The sequence below is a fragment of the Gossypium hirsutum genome, chromosome A07 (assembly GCF_007990345.1).
Source record: "Gossypium hirsutum isolate 1008001.06 chromosome A07, Gossypium_hirsutum_v2.1, whole genome shotgun sequence".
Classification (NCBI taxonomy): domain Eukaryota; kingdom Viridiplantae; phylum Streptophyta; class Magnoliopsida; order Malvales; family Malvaceae; genus Gossypium; species Gossypium hirsutum.
Genome location: NC_053430.1, coordinates 41,322,042 through 41,331,632, shown reverse-complemented (window position 1 = coordinate 41,331,632; position 9,591 = coordinate 41,322,042).

Sequence of the window (9,591 nt, the reverse complement as noted above, 5' to 3'; positions counted from 1 at the left end):
TTCTTGGATTAGTGAATTTTGTGAAATTAGAAGTTATTAAGGTACAGGGACTAAATCATGTAAGGGATAAAAATTAAATTATAAATTGAAATAAATTAAAGAGGCTAAAATAACAATTAAACCATTTAATAAATGGTTGTGTATAGGTGGCCGAACATGGCTAGTAAAATGCATGTATATATTATATATATGTGTGTGTTAACATTAATGTATATATATTATAATAATAATTAAAATTAAAGTTATAATAAAAGAAAAGAAACTAGAGACATGCAAATAAAACAAAAGAAGAAAGAAAAAGGAGAAGAGAACGCACCGCGCTAGAGGTTTGGAAGTTCAAGCTCAAATTGGTTAGTGTAATTTAGTCCCTATATTTGTAATTTTTATGTTTTTAAAATTTCGGTACCTAGGGTTACTCAACCCGTATTGTAATTTTTAATATTTTTCAAGATTTAGATATTGAAATTGTTGAATAGTTTAAGTATTAGAGATTAAATAGATAGATTTTTAAGTTAGAAATGGAAAAGGACTAAATTGTGGAGTTAATTGTTGATTTTGAGAAATAGGGACTAAATTGTAAAAAAAATCAAAATTAAGGGGTTGAATTGGAAAAGAGGAAGCTAAATGTTGTCTAAAGTGAAATTAGTATTAAAATATGAAGTTAAATGTGATGATTAAAATTAGTCTCGGTTTAAGGACTAAATTGAATAATAAGCAAAATATAGTGTAAAAATTGAAATTTAATGTGAAATTGAAATTTTTAATATTAATGTGATTTATTTGTTTAATCCCATAGCTAACATCGTATCGGAATCTTCGAGTAAAAAGGGGAAGGATAAAATCGACGTCAAATAACTCGAATGTCACGGTTTGTGTTTCTATAATTCGAATTAAATAGTAGACTATTGCATATATAATTGTTTGCATATTGTAAGTATTTGAGGTGAGTATTTTGGTACTTGAGAATTGAATTAAATTCATAATTGAAATAAAATGGGCTGATTTTAATATATTATGAAATATATTGATTATGAATATATGTGTATTGAGAAAAATGTGATTATTATCAAATTGAATATATACTTATATGTGATGATATATATTCATGAAATTGGATATTGGTTGTATTTGAAAAGTGAAATGAAACCCTATTAATTGTATCGGGCTGAATCGGACATAGATGGCATGTCATAGAATAGGAAGAGTTCAGGGATTACTTCAAACTCGAGTCGATAAGGCACTGAGTGCCAATTTGCTTCAGTTTAACTGATAAGACACTGGGTGTCAATTTATATAGCGCTAGACGCAGTTATTACTTCGGATTTATCTAATGAGGCACTGGGTGCCAAACTGGTGTGTTGGTTGGATCTATGTATCCGTCTGAATCTGTGTCTTGTTAAGAGGGAAAAGTAAAATAATAATTTATATGATTAATATTGAAAGGGCAAAGATGAGAAATGAATATGAGATGAGAAAATATTGAAATGGCAAATATGATAAATGATTATGAGATGAGAAATCAAATATGAAATGATGAATTGAGATGTGAAACTTGAATGAATTCAAGTATTGATCAAAGAAATGAATCATGCTATTGCATGAGATGATGTATTTAAATGTTAAATAAAATGTCATTGATATATACTTATATATTTGAACATATGAAAATCTTAGTATATGTGAATAAGGAATGAGCAAAAATTATACTATTGAATTGAAACACATGAACATAGCTTACTTGATTCATTTTGCATTTTAAATACTTATATCAAGTTTATGTTATTCAGATTATAGAAATACCACTGAGTTTTACTCAGCATGCGGTTTTGTTTTCCGTGCGCAAGCTAGGTGCTATTTGAATTATTGCCGACTCAACATCAAATCACAAATTTCAAGCTCAAGTGTGGTGATAGTTCATTTTGTAATGGCATGTACCTAGGGAGTCTTTTGTTGACATCGTTTATAAGCTTTTGTTAATTTAGTTGCTAGTGAAATGATGGTTAAATGTGTGTATGGTTGTGGTTGAGATTATGTTGGTATGCTAGCCTAGTTTATATTTGGCATGTGATAGTTTAAAGTTTGGTAGCTTAGCATAATGTTTGGTATATGCTTAGCTTTATATTTGGTAACTTTAAAAGTTTGAAAGTTAGTTCAAATATGGTAAGTGTGATATGAATGAAAGTCTTGAATGTTTGATGTGTTGTTGATGTATTTGAACATATAAAATGTGGTACTAATGAGGGTACATTGGTTAGGCATATTAGGTGATAATTTGGTGTATTTTGGGCATATTTAATCGTGTTTTGAATAGGTTAAACGGTTGGTAATTGAGTTGCTTAGTGTCCAAGTAAATAGGAAATGGTAAACTTGAGTTTTAAAGTACTTTTGGGTGCACACGGTCTAGCCACACGGGCGTGTGTCACACACGGGCAACACACATGGGTGTGTAACCCAAGTCAGAGAGTTACACAGCCTGAGATATGGGCGTGTGTCTCAACCGTGTGAGGTATATGGCCCGGCCACACAGGCGTGTGAGGCACACGTCCTGTACACAAGACCTAAACACATAGGCGTGTGAGGCACACGACTTTGACACACGGGCATGTGAGGCACATGGTGTGTGACCCTTGAAATCTAAATTTTTTTAATTATTTCCTAAACTCCCAGAATTGTTTCAAATTAGTCCCTGTCTATTTTTAACTACTTTTAGGGTTCTGTAGACTTGTAATAGTGGTTGTAAGAGTAACTTTTACTCTGAATTGAGGTGGATTAGCAAACCTAAATTAAGTGCATTCCACTAACATCATTGCAAATAAATTAAAAAGATTATCGTAGATGAAGTATGGACCAATACTCTGATGCTAATAATTGGAATAGTCTTATATGTATCCAAATTCTGACATTCAAAAATGGATAAATAGTGATAAGAGTGTAGACAGTGGAAGACTAAGTTTAGCAATGTATTAATAGTGATAAAAGTGTAAATAGTGGAAAACCAAGTTTACAAATGCATAGCATAATCTATTATTCGAATGTATAAGAATCTAGTATGAAAGTATTAGATTGTCGTGACTTTCCCCTGTATTTTATAATGTTATTAGTTAGTTTATATGTTGATTATGATTAAATTAATTGTTTGATTCGTTAGTAATGCTTGTGACGCTAAACAATATAATAAAACATTTTGGGTGCTAGACACTAAGTGGCCTGCACCAGTTTTTCATACAAAAAAATTATTTTTTTGTGGGTGCTAGCACATTGATGGTCGACACTCACTTTATTAGACTAAAAAAAATTGGGTTAGGGGAAAGGGATGGTCGGCACTTACTTTTTCGAGAACCAAAAAAAAAATTTGGGTGTTGACACACTAAGGGTCAGAACCCTTGTACTAGATTAAAAAAAATTTGGTGTTGGGACATTGATGGCTGACACCCTTATACTAGCTTTAAAAAATATTTTTTTGGGGAGTGCGTGGGAGTGCAACTATGATGGTACACACCCAAAAACTCCCATATGCAATTCACTACATCACACCTATTTGATACTGGTATCGAGGTACTGGGGGTGCCGACCATCAGTATCCCGACACTATTTTTTTTTTAATTTTGGTACAAAGGTGTCAGCCATCAGTATCCCATTACCCAATTTTTTTTAATCCGGTACAAGGGTGTAGGCCATTAGTGTGCCAGCACCAAAAAAACTTTTTTTGGTTCTCAAAAAATTAGATGCCGGCCATCAATGTGCTAGAACCCAAAAAAATAATTTTTTATATTAAAAAGTGGTGCTGGCCATTTAGTGTCCTATACCAAAAATAAATAAATTTTAAATACTAGTATAAATATATACCAATATGCTACGGTTTGAATAAAAATACATGGATGCCGACCATCTAGTGTTCAGCATCTAAAAAATATTTTTTGAACCCTTGACACAATCGTTAGGCAATGATTGTGTCTGAAAATTAAGTGGTGCTAGTTATTAAGTCCCCCAACCCAAGTTTATTGTTCATTTTAGGTTATTTGAATGATTGTTTTTGAACCAAGATCATTTATGAAATTAATTATTTTTTTGGGTCATTTAGGTGAAATAGCCTCGAATATTGCATTGAGATGTATTTTGCTAGAGCTTTGAGACAAAAATAAAACAAAATAAAATTTGCAAAACAATTTATGAGTAAAATAACATGAAGTTTGTAACACCCCTAACCCTTAGCCGTCACCGAAATAGGGTTACAGAGCATTACCGAATTTTTTAGATCAAATGCATTCAAAATATGTCAGAACAGTCAATCTAGTTATCTAACCAATGTACCCTTATAGGTACCAAAATTCTATCGTCGAAACACATCAATAAGACATCATATAAATCTAATTTGTAAACATGCTAAATTCAATCTAATTTACCTATAACATGTTCATTTAAACATTAACTTAAACATGCCATACTATAACCTCAAACATAAACACATACTCATATATATATATATTTATAACCAACCAATATTAAATTATAACCTTATGTACAATCAGTCCACAAAATGATTAACATTTAGACATCCTAGGTACATGCCAACACGAAAGGATAAATATCACCACGTTTAAGATCGGGATCGTTGTTTGATACTAAATCAGCAATCAAAATCAAGTCCTAACCTACGCACAGAAAATAAAACCGTACGCTGAGTATAAACTCAGTGGTATTTCTATAATTCGAATATAAAAAAAATATGAAATCACAAATATACAATCTAAATATTTCAATAACCATATCACATTTCATTTGTTTCACAATATCTCAATTCTCATATTTGCTATATAAATGGCTTTTCACAATATAATACACACATCATTTAAACAATAATTTTGTTCATTCCATATCTAATTCATGAATACACAATTCATGTGTCTCAATCCATATTTCAATTCACTGTCTCATTTTCATTTCACATGCAATATCATCTAATATCAATCATAATGCAATTTCAATTAATTACCCCTATTAACACGACTCGAACTCGAACGGATACGCAGATCCAACCAAACACACCAGTTTGACACCCAGTGCCTCATCAGATAATTCGAAGTAATAAATTGACATTCAGTGTCTCATCGGCTAAACCGAAGTAATTTGGCACTCAGTGCCTCATCGAATATATCTGAAGTAATAAATTGACACCCAGTGTCTCATCGACTCGAGGTCGAAGAATCCCTGAACTATTCCAATCCTATGGCATGCCATCTATATCCGTCTCAGTCTAATACAGTTAATAGGGTTTAATTCCACAATTAAAAAAGAATCAATATCCAATATCCACATTTCACATTAATCACAAATTCATATAAATTCAATTCAATATCAAAATTCTAGTTACCCACCTCAATCACTTACCATAATTATTAAATCAAAATACAACAATTAATTATTAGATTCGAATTATAGAAATACAAACCAGAATTTCTGAGCTACTCCTCGTCGACTTTATCTTTTCTTTTCTTAGTTGAAGTTTTCGGCACAACGTTAGCTACGAAATTGAAACAATTAAAATTCATCAATACAATACAATTCAATTTCACATTGAATATTTTAAATTTTTATTCAACATTTACCTAAATTTTAATTTAGTCCCTAAACTGAGACTAACTTTATTTCTTCACAATTAATTCTATATTTTCATTTAATTTCCACTCTAAACTAAATTCAACTCTCTTATTTCACTCAAATCCCTAAATTTTTAATTTTTTACAATTTAGTCCCCAATACTCAAAATTTACAATTTATTCCACAATTCAATCCTTTTTCAATTCTAACTTAAAAATCTATCAATTTAATCCCTAATACTCTAATTATTCAACATAGACAACATTTAAAAACTCGATAATTTCTAAAATTTTGACATGGGTTGAGTAATATTTAGTTCTAGGATTCTAAAAACATAAAAATTACAAGAAAATTGACTAAATTAACTTACCAATTAAGCTTTGAACCCTTCAAAACCCTAATTTCTTTTTCTTTCCTTTTTCCCTCAGTTTCGTTTCAATTTTCTGGTTTCGTTGTCTCTTTTTCTTTTATTTATTTTATTTATTCTTTTAGTTATTATAATAATATAATATAATATATTATATTATTATATACTTAAATATTAAGTATTCATATATTATTATATACATATATATATTATTTGTACACATGCAGACACAATCACCATACACTTGTTAATTAGGGTTTAATTTCTTATTTAATCACTTCACTTTTTCTCTAATCTATAATTAAATTTTTACTTTTTATGCAATTTAGTCCTTATACTTAATTACTTTTAATTCAAGTAAATTTACCTAACCAAGACTTAACTAACCACACAACTAACTTCGTAAATATTTTTAATAAATATATACGAATCCATTTTACAAAAATGGATACCCAAAAATACACTTTTCGATTACCCGTGATTATCGAGCCATTACGAAGTTCTTGATATGAATGAAGGAGTTCAACAACAGCGAAAAACAAAATGAAATTCTGTTTGAAAATTTTAAGATTTTTTTATATAGTAAAAAGTTGCAAAAAACGTTAGTTTAAAAAAATTTAGTTCTAGTTTTAAAATTTTTTTAGATTTATAAATCTTTAAATAGTTTTATATTTAAAAATAAATTTTTTTGTCATTTTTTATAGATATTTAATAATTTTTAGTTTAAGATTTTTTTTTCTTTTACAATTATTATTAAGAAATATTTAAAATATCAAAATTGTTATAAAATAAAGAGAGATGACGAGAATAAAGAACAAAGAAAATATGAAAGTAATATAGAATGTACTTTATTAATCAAAGGGATGATTATAATTATTCATCAGAGTCTCTATTTACAGGCATAAGAAATATAAAAAAAGTAGAGATCTAATTCTAATAACTATTAGAATTTAAAGTACATCAAAACTTTATCTTGATCATGATGGACATACACTTAATAAGATATTCATAACACTCCCCATTGGATGTCCATTGATAGATAATGTGCCTCATTAAAACTTTATGAGGAAAAACCCTGTGAGATAAAAATCTAATGAAGGAAAAAGAGTACACAATTTATAATACGCATAATATGCTGCCTCATTAAAAACCTTACCAGGAAAACCCAATGGGACAAAACCTCGATTAAGGGAAAAAGAGTGCAATGCGTATTTACTCCCCCTCATGAAAACATCACATATTTTCTCATATTCTACGTATTCAATCTTGAATACTAGTTTTTCAAATGACTATTTGAATGTATTGGTAACCATTTATATCACTATTCTTTTGAAAATCATGAGTGAGGGAAATTTGGAGAAATATTTTTGATCTCTTCAGGAGATTCAACAATAATCATAACAAACTTTAATCATGATTCTTTTATAAAAACACAAATAGGTATTTTGGATCATTTTATAATCCTTCTTCAACTACTATTCACTAAATCAAATTTACCACATATATTCAAATTATTTCAATTCATATAAATGGACAATTTCTCAAGAATTTCAATATGCTTCTAGCATCCTAAATCCTTCAAGGATTTTAATATAAACTTTACTATATAGTGATTCATAAAAGGTTGTAACAATAACCAATAGACACAAGTTAAATCTTTTATGAATTGTCAATTTAATAATATATCTAAAGATTATTGCATCCACCACAAAAGAATATTATATTTTTTCATAATTAATGTCAGGACTTAGCGAAATACTTCATATTTTTATTCCGCTTTTGCAAAACTACTTCAATTGCACCCTTATTGGCTTTATACCTTTAGATATTTGGACTACTGGTCCAAAAACTCCTTGAATTTAATTGTACTTGAGTTGAGTCTTTCTATTTTGATTAATTTATTCAATATCTATATTTCTCAATAGATTTATTCACGATCCTCCTTTTATGTCATTATTTCAATATTAATATTGCATGCAAAATCATTGTCGACCACTTTTATTATTCGGTTCCACATTTTCTCTAATTGACATAACTTATCGTGATCTCTTATTTTCATTATTTTAAAATTCAGTTTCAGGTACCTGAATCTTTTTTGAAGTTTTACTTATTAGTTATGCCTTGGGTCTCTTCTAGAGCACCCGCCTCCACTATATGACCATCTAGAGTAATTTTCATCTTTAGAACCGATCAATCTATTATTTATTCTAACTGATTATCTTACTGGGACTTTGATTCAAATTAAAATATTAGATGGTATATAACACTTGTTTATTCTCATTAAGGTTGTAAATACATCTAACAGTTAACTTGTAATGAGTTATCCTTATTGAACTTCTAGTTTAATTACTTTTCCCCTAACTCATTACAAGTTATTATTTCTCCCCCCCTAATGTTGGGAAAACTGACAACTCATGTCACAATTGAATATCGAATTAATTGCTCAAAGATATTATAAGGAGACTCATATAAATATACATTCCCAATCTCTTATTATGACCTGTGAGTTGTGGTGGAGCAGTTGGAACATATACCGCACATCAAAAAATTGTAAGATGGGAAATGACCAAAAATCAATTGTAGTAGGGAGTATTTATAATTTATTGGCTTGATGCGTACATGTAAATAAGTACAAGAATGAATCTCATGCTGAAATAGAAAGTTTTGTTCTCTTAAGTAATGGTTTAGCTATTAGTTGGAGGCATTTGATAAACAATTCAACTAAATCATTTTGTGTGTGAATATGAGTTATAGGATGCTCAATTTTTATCCCAATTGACATGCAATAATCATTGAAACCTTGGGATGTAAACTCACCAACATTAGCAAGATGAATTATTTTAATTGCATAATCTGAAATTAATCATTTAAACAAGCAATCTTGCAAATGACAGGTTGCATGTTGATAACTCATGTGCTTATTTTGTAGATGCATCTACCAAAATCATATAATATCAAAATCATCCACATGGTGGATGAATGGGCCCATATTCATTTCAGAAATGCAACACATTAAATCTCAACTTTAGCTAGTGAGTTTCTAATAATCAATTTTCATTGAGAACAAACAACAAATGGGAATTCTTTAAATTAACGAATCTTCTGATTCTTTAATTGAATGTCCATATAAATTTTTAATTAATTTTCGCATCATATACAATCCAGGATGGTCTAACTGGTCACACCAAGTAGTAGACACATTTGTATTAGTAAACTTCTGGTTTACTTTAACAAATGTTTCAATTGTACTAAGCTGTAACAAATTGATAATTTTATTATCATTCCTTTTAATTTGTATCCACATATAAGTACTATTGTGACATTTACTACTGAAAATGTCTAAATCAATGTGAAGTCTATAATGCCACCAAGTCAATAAATATAATTTCCAAATAATTGTATGCAATATTCGATTCAGGAAATATGCCAAAATCTTCAAATGCCCAAAAATCTATTTTCCAGGTATACAACAGGTACATAACCAATGACTTTTCATATATAAGTTTTCTCTATTGTAAGTTCTCATTAGTAATATTTTACTACATAATTTTAATTGAGAACTTATTCTGAATACTATAGAGTTATACTCACAGTTTTTTTTAAAAAAACTTGCAACTTTAGGTGCA